Source organism: Chiloscyllium plagiosum, unplaced genomic scaffold, assembly GCF_037043375.1.
Source record: "Chiloscyllium plagiosum isolate Xiang-an unplaced genomic scaffold, Cpla_swu_hap1 HiC_scaffold_26, whole genome shotgun sequence".
In the NCBI taxonomy this organism is placed as follows: domain Eukaryota; kingdom Metazoa; phylum Chordata; class Chondrichthyes; order Orectolobiformes; family Hemiscylliidae; genus Chiloscyllium; species Chiloscyllium plagiosum.
In genome coordinates, this window is record NW_028270164.1 from 5,977,264 (window position 1) to 5,991,376 (window position 14,113).

Consider the following 14,113-nt stretch of genomic DNA (forward strand, 5'->3'; position numbering starts at 1 on the left):
CCAGATGGCACATCAGGGTGGGTGAAAGCCCAATGGTACATAGGGGCAGATCAAGAGCCAGAAGGTGGGTAGCCGTCCTCAGTGCTGTCACCCCGGGCAGGTACCAGGGTGGGCTGCCCTAGAGGTGGTCGAAAGGTGCTGAGGGTGGTTAGTGGAGCCGGAAGGTGGGTAGGCCGTCCTGACCGCTGTCACCCTGGGCAGCTACCAGGGCAGGCTGTCCTAGGTGGTTGAAAGGTGTCAGGGTGGTCTGAACTGGAAGGGGCATGGGCTGGACCGAGAGCCAGAAGGTGGGTAGGACGGGCTGCCTTGAGTGGTTGGAAGGTGGGAGGGATGGGGGCTTGTTGGGTCTATATTGTATGCACTCTTGTACCTGAGACAATCCAATTACATAAAAAATGTCATTGTTGCTGTCTTTTATATGTGGGATCTGAGGCTTGTCCTTATCTCCCTTTAAATTGGTTGAAAGGTAGGGTGTGAGGCCTGGCTTTGCTGCTCCTCTCACTTGTAAAATTGCTGTTTGTTTGCAGCTGTAAATGTTTACTGTTTTCTTGTAAACTGTTTTGTAATTTGTTAAATAAAATAAAAAAAGTGGGCACTACAGCGTGTGATGTGTATTATTTTGATTTAACCCCTGCCTCCCCTTCACTGTTTGATCACACAGCATTGCCCTTTGATCTGAAGGGCACTGCTTATGACAGGCCACTGGGCTGTTTCCATTCTTCCTGGTGGTGTGTACATTGTGTCTCCCACCTGCACACAGAACATGGGTGCTGGGGAAAAAATAAGCGCTACCGCAGTTAGGCGGTTAGTGTGGGGGCTTAAAAAAAACAAGGGATTGAGCACCGCAGGGAGTGAAGTGTATTATTTTCCCTGTCCAATTCTATTTTGATTTAACCCCCTGCCCTCCTCTCCACTGTTTGATTCCCATAGCATTGCCCTTTGACTTGAAGGGCACTGCTTGTCACTGGCCCTCGGGTGTTTCCTTTCTTCCTGGTTTTGGAAATTTGAATAAAGATTCATGCACCTTGTGTCTCTCACTGTATCTCCCACCTGCACACACATGGGTGTGGGGGAAGAAATAAGCACTACCGCAGTTAGGTGGTAGTGTGGGGGGGGGGGGTAGGAAAAAAAAGAACAGGGCTGTCAGATATCCCATTTAAATAAATAAGGGATTCAGAATTTCCTTAGTCAGGGGACTGGCTGGCCACAATCCATGTACTGTGCACAAGTAAATAAGGGTGACTTGGTGATGGGATACTGGCTTCTGTGCAGTTATTTCAGAGAGAGAAACAGAGTGAGAGAGCGATAAACAGAAAATGAACTACATTGCTCTCTTTGAGGCTTTGGCAGCCGGAGAGATTTAATGACAATAGATGAGTCACCTTAGAGGGTCTTCTCAGAAATTTGAGAGAAACAATGTTTGATAGACGCTGGATGTTGTAACATAGTGACATGGTAAGGGGGTAGTTCAATGGTAATGTCACTTACCTAGTAATCCAAAACCAAGCACAGGGTCAAATCTCACAGGGCAAAAGCTGAAATTGAATTCACTACAAAACCTGGAATTAAACTCTCAATCATCAGTGACCATATCACCTTCATTCATTGTTGTAAAAACATATTTGTTTCAATAATGTCCTGGTCTACATGTAACTCCCAAATCCTATAGCAATGTGGTGGACTTTTAATTGCCCTCTGGGCAATAAGTGCTAGCCTGGCCAGAGATCTCACATCCCATGAATGATTATAAAAAATGAAATCTATTGAAAGCTGGGAGTAGCTTTGGACTGAATGACTAAAGACTAATGAGTGAGCTGTAATGTATAAATACGATGTGGGGTTTTCAATCATTTTTGGAATTTAAGGTAATGTATCTCTGAGTGGTTTAGTGTAGTAGTTGCCTAGCAAATAATATTTAATTAATGCTGATTTTAGTTTATTTGCTACAGTAAGCATCTTAAACATTGAATTTTTTTGTTGTTTGGTACTTTGGAGAGTTCAAATCTCTTTATTATAAGTTACCAGTCTCAAGCAAATATTACATGCTGTGTCAAATTTCAGCGATGATCCGGTCCGCCATCTGAAGAAACAGGAAGAATAGGACGTTTTCAAAAGAATAGAAAGTTAATTCATGACGGGATCTTTTTTTTTGTAACTATCCATTTCCAAAACACAGGAAAAGCCAGACCACAAACAGGACCAGGAAGGGGTTATCTCTCTCAGCTGAATTATCACTTTGTGAATCTAAATATAGGAGAAAGTGAGGACTGCAGATGCTTGAGATCAGAGCTGAAAAATTGAAGAATTCCTGAAAAAGGGCTTATGCCCGAAACGTCGATTCTCCTGCTCCTTGGGTGCTGCCTGACCTGCTGCGCTTTTCCAGCAACACATTTTTCAGCTCTGAATCTAAATATGACAACTTTTAAAACGTGACTGCAAAGTGATGCAGCATCATGGTGTTATTACGAAATGCAAGTGTCCTTAAGTTATTTCCCTATTTTGTAACAGAGGCAGCAGATCACAGAGAGAGAGTGAGAGAGAGAGACAGAGACAGAGAACAATTGTTGAGCTCCATTCTCCGAATTTTCAGGTAAAGGAATTTCAAACAAATCAGATAACAGCAACATGAGATTGAGGGTTTGGGAGGAAGCTTGTGATTTGGGCAAAAAAGTTCTTTTTCTGATTTTGATCTTATGTAACATTAAAGATTCTGAGTAAGTGGGCCACTGCTTTTTCTGCAGCTTCTTTAAATCAGTCTTCCAAGTCTGGGAGAGAAATGCAAGGTGTTATCACAATTCAAGATTAAGTCTGTCTCTGACCCAAATCAACGTGCTTTGTTATAGTGTTTCTGGTTTTGCTGAGTTTAATGGTGCTTGCCATTACTAGAATGTAAACCACTCTGTGTTGTGAGGTAAAGAAACCTCATTAGTTGTAAATGGTCACATATTGTTGAGTTATATAAAGCCTTCTGTCACTTGCTTTGCAAAAAATGAAAACTCAGTAAAAACCACACTAAGTTTCATGAAGTTGTAAATGTTAAGCAGTATGCTTAGACATTACCTCATGGGATGTGGCTATTGTTGTCAAAGCTTATATCTGTTGATCAAATAGACCTTGAATGGCTTTCTCAGCCATTTCAGAGGACAATTAAGAGCCAACCACATTCTATGGATCTGGGGTCATTTGTAGCTAGCCTAGGTAAGGCTGTATAAAGACCATTTTTATGTATTGAGCTGTGGACTAAACAAATGTGTAAAGATGCTACTTTAGACCAAGAAACCTATGGAAGAAACTGTTGGAGTTTTAAAAACAATACCAAGAGATAATTGTTGATTGTATCTACAATACTGTCTTATATAAGCATGTATGGTTGTGTGTGAATGTTGTGTAGTGTGTTTGTATGCATCTGTGTGTTGTGTTAAAGTGTGTACATACGTGTGTGAGTGTTGTCTATAAGTGTGTGCTTGTGTGAGTATCATGTGTATGTATATTTTGTCTAAGTGTGTGTGTATATTGGTGTTTGAGTGTTGTGTATATGAGTGTGTTGTGTGTAAGTGTGTTTGTGTGAGAATGTTGTGTATAAATGTATGTGTTTAAGTGGGTGTGTGATTGTGTGTAAGGGTGGGTGTGTGTGTGTGAGTGTGTAAGAATATATATTCAGAATAGATTTGCTCAGAGACATTTCGCTTGTGAATTTTCAATTGCCAATTATTGTAGTTTGGGGTCTTAGCATAGTACTAACTACTTGATTGGTTTCTGAACCAGTGGCAACAGCTTTACAATTGGATAATACTGGAGAAGCATGCATCCTGTGAAAACAAAGCACCTAAACTCATTCTCTCTCTGGAGAAGTAACTGGAGAAGTAACAGAGAATTTCCTGGCAGCTGATCTTGCATCACTCTCCTGCAAATGCTTCTCCATAGGTTCTCTTTTTGAAAGGAAATGGGGTAAAACTACCTCCAGAGACACTGCAAGGGGGAATCTTCAACCAGTGAATGAAAGGTTAAGAATCAGTGTGTCCAGAATCTCATTTTGTCATTAAATTTTCAAAATGAATGAGAAGAAACTGAAGAAAAGCAACTCACCAATGCCTGTAATCCGGACTAGTAGCAGAACCGTTCTTCCCACAATTTACTTTCCTTGCCCCCACCCGTAGGAAAGGGTTAGATAAATGACAGAGTTATGAGGTTGCAACTTATGTTTTTGTTTGTCGTTTGTTAAAAAGAATTTGGTCGGAATAAACAGTTAGAATCATAGAATCATAGAGTCATTTAGCACGGAAACAGCCGCTTCAGTCCAACCAGTCAATGACGACCATAATCCTAAACTAAACTAGTTCCACCTGCCTGCATTTAGCCCATTTCCCTACAAACATTGCTTATTCATATCTAAATGTCTTTTAAATGTTATGACTGTATCTGCATTCGCCACTTCCTCTGGAACCACTCTATGTGTAAATAAATTGCCCTTCATGTCTTTTTTATAAATCTTTCTCCTCACCTTAAAATCGTGCCTCTTAGTCTTCAAATCCCCCACCTGAGTGAATAGACACCTTCCCCTGACCTTATTTAAATCTCGCGTGATTTTATAAACCTCTATAAGGTCACACCTGAATCTGCTATGCTCTAGTGAAATTAGTCCCAACCTCTGGAGCCTTTCCTTATAACTCAAAACGTCCATTCCTGGTGACGTCCTGGTAAATCTCTCCCTGACCTTCTCCAACTTAATAATATCCTTCCCATAACAGGGTGACTAGAACTGGACACATTACTCCAGAAGCGGTCTCACCATCTTGTACAACCCCAGCATAACATCCCAACTCCTAAACTCAAAAGTCTAATCAATGAAGGCAAGCGTGCTGAACAACTTCTTAACCATCCAATCTATATGATCACAGATTTCAAAGAATTACATACCTGTTCTACAATACAACTCAAGGCCTTGTTTGTTTTACCAAGATGCAATTCCTCACATTTATCCAAATTAAACCCCACCTGCCACTCCTCAGCCCTTTGATCCAATTGATCAAAATCCCTTTGTAATCTTAGATAATCTTCTTCGCTGTCCACTATACCACCAAGTTTGGTGTTATCTGCAAAATTACTAACCATGTCTTCTGTATTCTCATCCAAATCATTTATATAAATGACAAACCTCCAATCCAAAAAACAACTCTCTTTCATCACTTTCTCTATCTTGCCATTAAGCCAATTTTGTATCTAATTGGCAAACTTACCCAGAATTCCGTGAGATCTAACTTTACTAATCAGTCTACTATGTGGAACCTTGTCAAAAGTTTTACTAAAGTCCAAATAAATAATATCTCACTCTGCCCTCATCAATCTTCTTGGTTACTTCCTAAAGACACAATCTTCCTCGAGCAAAACCATGCTGACTGTCCCTAAGCGTTCCTTGCCTCTCCAAAGGCATACAAATCCTATATTTCAGAATCACTTCCAACAACTTACCCACTGCTGAAGTCAGACTCACAGATCTTCTCCTTACACCCCTCCTAAAATAAAGGCACAACATTAGCCACTCTCCAATCCTCTGGCACCTCACCCGCAGTTATAGGGTGATACAAATATTTCTGCAAAGGGGCCACGCAATTTTCCCCTTAACTTCTCACAAAGTCCTGGGTTACACTAGGTCAGGTCCTCGAGAATTATCCACCTTTGCATTTTCCAAGACCTCCAGTACTTCCTTTTTTGTAACGTGAACTGTTTTTAAAACACCAATATTTATTTCCTTGAGTTCTCTAGCCTCCATTTCTTTCTTCACTGTAAAAACTGAGGCAAAATATTCATTTACTATCTCTCCCATCTCCTGAGGCTCAATACAAAGATGACCTCCTTGCTCTTTAAGGGGCCGTACTCTCTCTCTAGTTGCTCTTTTGCTGATAATGTACTTGTAGAATCTCTTTGGATTATCCTTAACCTTATTTGCCAAAGCTTTCTTAGATCTCCTCTTTGCCTTCCTGTTTTCCCTCTTACACTCTTTATATTATTCAAGAGATTCATTTGAACCCAACTGTCTATATTTAATATATGATTCTTTTATATTCTTGATTAGAACCTCAATATCTTTATTCATCTTTTGCTCTCTAATCCTGCCAGCTTTACCTTTCACTCTAAAAGGAACAAATGACTCTGAATTCTTATTATTGCACTTTTGAAAGTCTCCTGCCTATCAGATGTCCCACTATCTACTCCAAATCAACTTTTGAAAATTCTTGTCTCACATCATTAAAATTTGACTTACTCCAATTAAAAACTTCATTTTTTAATGGAAGGCGTATTCTTTTCTACAACTATTTTAAAATAAATAGAATTATGATCACTTGACCCAAAGTGTTCTCCTACTGTTACTTGCTCTGCTTTATTACTCGGGAGAAGATCAAGTTTTGCTCCTTCTCTAGTAGGAGCACTTACATATTGATAAAGAAAATTCTCTTAAACACCTTTAACAAATTCTTCACCATCCAAAACTTTAACACTATGGTAGTCCCTGTCAATGTTTGGAAAATTAAAATCGCCTCCTATTACTTATTATTCTTACATATATTTGAGGTATCTCTAAATACTAGTTCCTCAATTTCCTTCTGACTATTGGAGGGTCTATAGTACAATCCCATCAATGTGATTATTCCTTTCTTATTTCTAATTTCAACCCATATATTTCCACTTGACAATTTTTCAGAAATACCTTTTCTAGTTACAATAGTAATGTTTGCCTTAATCAAAAATGTCACTCCCCCTCCTTTCTTACTTCTCTCTCTATTCTTCATATAGCATCTAACACCTGGAACACTGAGCTGCTAGTCCTGTCCATCAATTTTCTGTAATAGCTATGATACCCCTATTCATGTTCCCAAACATGCCCCAAGTTCATCAGCCTTACCTGTAAGACCCCTTGCATGTAAATAAATGCAACTTAACTCTTCAGAGTTACTTTATTCTCTGACTTGCTCTTGCCTGTATTTTCTAACTAACTTTATTCTTTTCAGATTCAAAACTATCCTCATCAATCTTTCGATTTACTCTGCTACTTAGGATTGCTTCAAACCCTCTCTCTAATAGTTTGCAGTCTCCCTTAACAGAATTAGCAAATCTTCCTGCTAGGATATTGATCCCTTTCCAGTTCAGGTGAAACCCATCCTTTTTGAAAAGATCTTTTCTGCCCCAGAAGTGATCCTAATGACCTAAGAACATGAATCCCTGAACATGACACCACCTCTTCAGCCATTACTCCATCTCCTTTACCCTTTTATTCCTTTCCTCATTCGAGTTTGAGACTCGGAGTAAAACCAGAGATTACAACTTTTGAGGTTCTGTTTTTTAATCTTCTACCCAACCTCTTATATTCACTCTGTAAACCCTTAATCTTTTCTTTAACAATGTTAGTTTTTTGTCAATGAGAGACCTGGTGTGCATATTATTCCATATTAAATTAGACAGTTATCTGGTAGTTCCATGGTTTAATTAAAATGTTCACATTTGTGATGATCCAGGGAATAGTGGAGTTTGACTTACTGCACATGATCTCAGAGTTGTATTTGATGTTCCCTAGAGGACATTAGTGAGTCAGATGGATTTTTGTTTATAACAATTCATGGCCATTGTCCTGGTCATCATTGCTGACTCTTTCTGTCAGTTCCAGTTGTACAATGTAAATTTAAATTTTGTCAGTTGACAATTTGTCTAGATCTTAGCCTGACCTTAGGTTTCAGGATTATTACTTTGTGATTACCAATCCAGTGATATGACCACTTGGCGCCAAATTACTGAAAGGTATTTCTAAAAAGTTTGAACATATTTCTGTAAAGTCAAATAAACCCAATGACCCAGAGAGGAAACAATTTGATAAAGTACAGTCTCATTCTTATAGCTTATTGTCACATTTTAAAATAAAGTGACATAATTGGGAACACATATATATTAAAGAATCAAAAATGGACATTTTGATATTACTGAGCTGCAAAAGATTTATCATGTGAGTGTATGGAATTACAAAGTCAAAAGATTATTGGAGACATTGGTGTGTTACTGGGAAGCCAGTGTGTGGTGATAGAGATGGAAATGTGTTGCTGGAAAAGCGCAGCAGGTCAGGCAGCATCTAGGGAACAGGAGAATCGATGTTTCGGGCATTAGCCCTTCCTGAAGAAGGGCTAATGCCCGAAACGTCGATTCTCCTGTTCCCTAGATGCTGCCTGACCTGCTGCGCTTTTCCAGCAACACATTTCCATCTCTGATCTCCAGCATCTGCAGACCTCACTTTCTCCTCAGTGTGTGGTGATAACAGAGTTTAGCAAGTTCTGGAGCACAGGCCTTCAGTATCTATTGCTGGAATGTTATCAGGGTCCATGCCTTTGCAGTCTTCAGTGCCTTCAGCCATTTCTTGATATTAGATGGAGTGAATCAAATTGAATGGAGGCTGGCATTTAAAATGCTGAGGGCCATGACAGGGAGCCAAAATGGATCATCTGCTTAGCATTTCTGGCTGAAGATTGTTGTGACTACCCCAGCCTTATCTTTCACACCCAGGTGCTGGGCTCTTCCATCATTGAGGATAGGGATATTTCAGAAACTTCTTCCTCCAGTCCCTGATTTAATTGTCCACTGCCATTCATGGCTGGATGTGGCTGGATTGCAGAGCTTAGATCTAACCCATTGGTTGTGGCTTTACTTAGTCCGGACCATTGCTTGTGGTGCTTCTTACGTTACAATTGTTCAAAACATTCTGAGGTGGTAGCAGATGCTGTATAAATGCAAGCTTTTTATATTTTTATTTTTTGTTTCTTTGAAAAATGTTGGAACACTCATTGTTTTATCTTTTTATAATCATTTGGTTGATATCGTGAGCTGAGAGTTGAAGGTGACCTTTGGACTGTGAGCAGCTGACTGTGTATATAAAAGAAGGAGAACAAGCAAACAGATACAGGTAGTTCTCCTATATCACGATAGTTGCGTTCTTGTGTAACACTGTGTTATAGAAAATCGTACAATAGAAATAATGGGGCCTATTGGAAAAGCAGATTTAGGGGTGAACCACCAAAAATATCAGTAAAAATTGAAACAAAAATATTAGTTAGCAGAACACAAACTATAGCACATTCTAAGTAAATTTTTAAATCATATATTTTAATGAATTAATACAGTAAGTTTAAGACTGCAATCACTGACGTCAGTACTGTATCTTTCATGATGGTCTTCACCAGAAAGCACACAACCCAACTGACCACGTGATGCTGATGGTGAATTCCATTTCTCTCCAAGATTCTCCCCCCCTGGGTTTGAAATAAAGTTCCTTCTAAATGTAGACTACAATTCCCAGTTTCAGGCTCAGTTTCAAGGTTTGCAGAGTGGATTGCATTCCTCTTTTAGCTGAACACACTGAGGGTACATTTTGCAGACAAAGTATACTGAGGCTGGGTTTTGCTGACCAGGTGGTTCCAGGGACAGAATTGCATAGCAGCGAATGGGAGTTCGCTTTATAAAAAAAGGTCTGTAATCCACAAATCGCATTACAATCAAATCATGTTTAATAAATGCACATTATAGCAGAACTATCTGTATTTGTTTATAGAATTCAGCCTGGAAGTGAATTGCAGGTTGTTTCTTGTTAAAGGAACACTGTTGACATTTTGTCTTTGGAGATGGGTTATGCTCAGGTGTTGGCAGATGTTTGGGGCCATCACAGGGAGGCTGTTGTCAACTAGTCTGACAAAGAGAGTGATTAAAAAAAGCACACACAGAAAAAATAATCAAAGTTTGAACAGATTTGGAACTGTGTTGTCTTTGTCAGAAGGATTATGGCTGCAAAAGGTGCAGGGTGGAGGTGGGATTGCTCCTTGGGTATCCTCCCATTATCAATTTATTGAAGGTTTGGTGAATAGAATCTCAGTTATAAGAATTAAATAAATATTCCTCGGTGTTTACTGGAGACTATTTGCAGCAACTGGTGTTTTCAGAAATCGAGCAAGATGTGGGTGGCACAGTGGTTAGCACTGCTGCCTCACAGCGCCAGAGACCCGGGTTCAATTCCCACCTCAGGCAGCTGTCTGTGTGGAATTTGCACATTCTCCCCGTGTCTGCGTGGGTTTGCTCCGGTTTCCTCCCTCAATCCAAAACTGTGCAGGTTAGGTGAATTGGCCATGCTAAATTGCCCGTAGTGTTAGGTGTAGGGGAATGTGTCTGGGTGGGTTGCTCTTTGGAGGGTCGGTGTGGACTTGTTGGCCTGATTCCTCACTATAAGTTATCTAGTAATCTCATGTGTCTGTGATATTACACATCGTACAAGCTGCTGAAGTGAACTGGCCTGTTACATGAATTAAATTTATCCCTTAACTGTTTTTGTCTTTCTGCCTGTCTTTCTGTGAGTAGGTGCCAGAATCTAAGAATATTAGGCTTGATTATCAACATTAATTACATTACCCTTTTGTTTAACAGGGTAAGGTTACTGTATTGATAATAAATTGTTATTTTGTGTAATCTATAAACTTGGTGGTTGTTGGTTTGCTTGCCAAGCTGGTCGGTTGTCTTGCAGTTCACGCTCATCACGCTCAGTAACATCATCAGTCTTGCTCAAAAACTGCATACATTCATGTAGAACTCTGAGCTCAAAAACTGCATGAATTTATGTAAAACTCTGATTCTAATCCAAAAAGTGAGATAACAATCTAAACATCAGGCCATAGACAGAGAACACAGGGGGCTAACACCTTCAACATATTGTCTAGCTATCACCATTGTTAACAGCTAACCCGAGAATGCAACTTTAAAAAAAAGGGTTTTGTGATTTACACATGTAAGAAGCGAAACTATCACCGTATTCTAACAGATAAAAGGCTTAACAGACAATCAATTTTTCAATGTATAATTTCAGTTACATCACACTGCAAATTTTTGCTATAAATTCTGTGTTACGATCGAGCCCTCCACTATCACCTGATGAAGGAGCGTCGCTCCGAAAGCTAGTGTGCTTCCAATTAAACCTGTTGGACTATAACCTGGTGTTGTGTGATTTTTAACTATGCAAAATGAGGAAGAGCACTTCGACAACATTTTTAGAAGCAATGGATATCCCCACAGCTTCATCTGCCAATGCCTTTTGGACAGACCACACCAAGTGGACACTGGTCACCCTATCCTGTATCAAGACCATATCAGAAATGACAACCAGACTCTATGACCACTGGGAATTGTGGTAGCACATTAACCCACAGCCATACTATGCCAACTATTTAGAAGGATGAATGACACCATACCCACAACATGCAGGACCAACATAATATACAAAATCCCATGTAACAACTGCTATAAACACTACACCAGACAAACCAGCAGAAAGCTAGTAATCCGGATACACAAACACCAAACCAGCAGCGCAACGCCACTACCAACTCTCCCTCTTCTCAGTAAGCACAGACAAGGAGGACCATCAGTTTGACTGGGACAACATAATTCCCTTGAACAAGTTAACTAGAGACAGGCACGGGAATTCCTAGAGGTCTGGTTTTCAACCTAGAATGCCATCAGCAAGCATGTAGAAATAGACCCCATATACAAGTCACTGCAGAGGAAAACCAGAAATGACAACACCCAACTTAACAGACCAGACCATGGATCACATAAACACTAAGTGGAGTAGAACAATAACATACTTCGGGAGTTGCTTTGATGATATTCTGAGCACTGTGACAAAACATCTGCATGACAACCCACCAGCTCAGCAAGCAAACCAACAACTACATCCACAACCCGAGCTACACATCTTCGCAAAAACCTTATAAAGTTGGTGTTGAGTATTGGATATTCCAGAGGTCTGGTCAAGAACCATTGGGACATATTTGAGGGTCATTGAATGTTTTAATTTGACAATGTTGTAAATACATGAATAGTGAGGCAACTTTGATTTGTCTGTCTGTGTCTGTGTCTGTGTCGGTGTCGGTGTTGGTGTCATGACAAAGGGGAACAGAAAAAGGAAGTTGTAAAACAGAAAGACTAAGAGCAGAGCTGAAGAAGGAAATAAGAACAACGAAGAGCAGACATGAAAATAAGTTAAAGGGTAAAATGCTGAATTACTTTTGATCCACAAATAAAAGGTATGTAAAAAAAGAGGTGGGATTGATTAGGAATCAATTAAGGAAATCTTGAGGTCCCAGGCTTTGTATGTGTCTGTAAGAGGGTGCTACTGATCAGGTAAGGGAAGATTGGATAGGACAAAATTAAGAAAGAAGAGGTTGCAAGTTATTTCAAGGTTCTTAATGTCTTACCAGCATTCAAGGTTGAAAAGTCACTTGGTCAGGATTGTCTGTATCCTAGGATCCTGCAGGAAGTAACATCAAAAATTGCAGAGATTCAATGTATGATCTTCCAAATCCGTGTCCATTTGGGATCTGTGCCTGAGGGCTGGAGAATTGCAAATATTACAGTCATGTTCAAAACAGCAGAGAGGTACAAACCAAGCAACTGCAAGTCGATTAGCCTAATGATGTACCTCGGTGTCTCAATCTTGACTGGGACAATATTCATACTCCTCAGAAAGAAATGAATTAATAAATTAAGGCAGGCACAGATTTGTTAAAGGCAAGTCGTGTTTCATTGACTTGCCAGACTCCTTGCATTAAGTAACAGAGATGGTTAATGAAGGTAGTGTGGTCAATTTGCTGTAAGTGGACTTTTAAATATTTTTCATTAAATTCCATGCAATAGATATGTTTGCAAAGTTAAAGCTCCTGGGGATTAAAAGAACAATAGCTGTGGGAATGCCAATGGCAAAAGTTCAATCCACTGTTTTCATCATTTATATAAATGATTTGAATGTGAACATAGGAGGTAAGATTGCAGATGACATCAAAATTGGAGGTATAGTGGACTGCAAAGAAGGTTACCTCAAAGTAGAACAGGATCTTGATCAGACTGGCCAATGGGCCAAGGAGTGGCAGATGGAGTTAATTTAGATAAATGTGAGCTGCTGAATTTTGGGAAAGCAAATCTTAGCAGGACTTATACACTTAATGGTAAGGTCCTGGGGAGTGTTGCTAAAGAAAGAGACCTTGGAGTGCAGGTTCATAGTTTCTTGTAAATGGAGTCCCAAGTAGATAGGATAGTGAAGAAGGCCTTTTGATTTGCTACCCTTTATTGGTCAATGCATTGAATATAGGAGTTAGGAGCTCATGTTGCAGTTGTACAGGACTTTGGCCAAGCCATGTTTGGAATACTGCATGCAATTCTGGTCTTCCTCCTATAGGAAGGATGTTGTGAAACTTGAAAAGATTTACAAGGATGTTGCCAGGGTTGGAGGGTTTGAGCTATAGGGAGAGGCTAAATAGGCTGGGGCTGTTTTCCCTGAGGAGTGGAGGCTGAGGGGTGACTAAAGCCATGAGGGGAATGAATAGGGTGAATAGCCAAGGTCAATTCCTTAGGGTGGGAGAGTCCAAAACTAGAGGGCATAGGTTTAGAGTGAGAGGGAAAAGATTTAAAAGGGACATAAGGGGCAACTTTTTCACACAGACAGTGGTGAGTGTAGGGAATAAGCTGCCAAAGGAGGTGTTGGAGGCTGGTACAATAACAACATTTAAAAGGCATCTGGATGGGTATATGATTAGGAAGGATTTAGAAGGATATGGGTCAAATGCTGGTAAATGAGACTAGATTAATGGATGTAGATTTGCTCGCTGAGCTGGAAGGTTCATTTCCAGACGTTTTGTCACCCTACTAGGTAACATCTTCAGTGGGCCTCAGGTGAAACACTGCTGATAAGTCCTGCTTTCTATTTATATGTTTGGGTTTCTTTGGGTTGATGATGTCATTCCCTGTGGTGATGTCATTTCCTATGGTGAGGTCACTTCCGGTTCTTTTTCTCAGGTGGTGGTAGATGGGGTCGAACTCAATGTGTTTGTTGATAGAGTTCCGATTAGAATGCCATGCTTCTAGGAATTCTCATGCATGTTTGTTTGGCTTGTCTTAGGATGAATGTGTTGGCCCAGTCGAAGTGGTGTCCTTCCCCATCCATATGTAAGGATACTAGTGAGAGAGGGTCATGTCTTTTTGTGGTTAGTTGGTATTCATGTATCCTGGTGGCTTGTTTTCTGCCTTTTTGTCCAATGTA

The 14,113-nt window shown here is 40.0% G+C and overlaps 1 protein-coding gene across 1 annotated transcript in view; it reads left to right on the forward strand.

The window, feature by feature from the left end:
• The first annotated feature begins 2,519 nt into the window (after positions 1–2,519).
• LOC148145070 (uncharacterized) overlaps positions 2,520–14,113 on the forward strand; it is a 29,592-nt gene continuing 17,998 nt past the window's right edge. The window contains exon 1 of the mRNA XM_087973802.1: positions 2,520–2,590. The gene's annotated coding sequence lies outside the window, so the exon portion shown is untranslated. The remainder of the gene's footprint in view (positions 2,591–14,113) is intronic.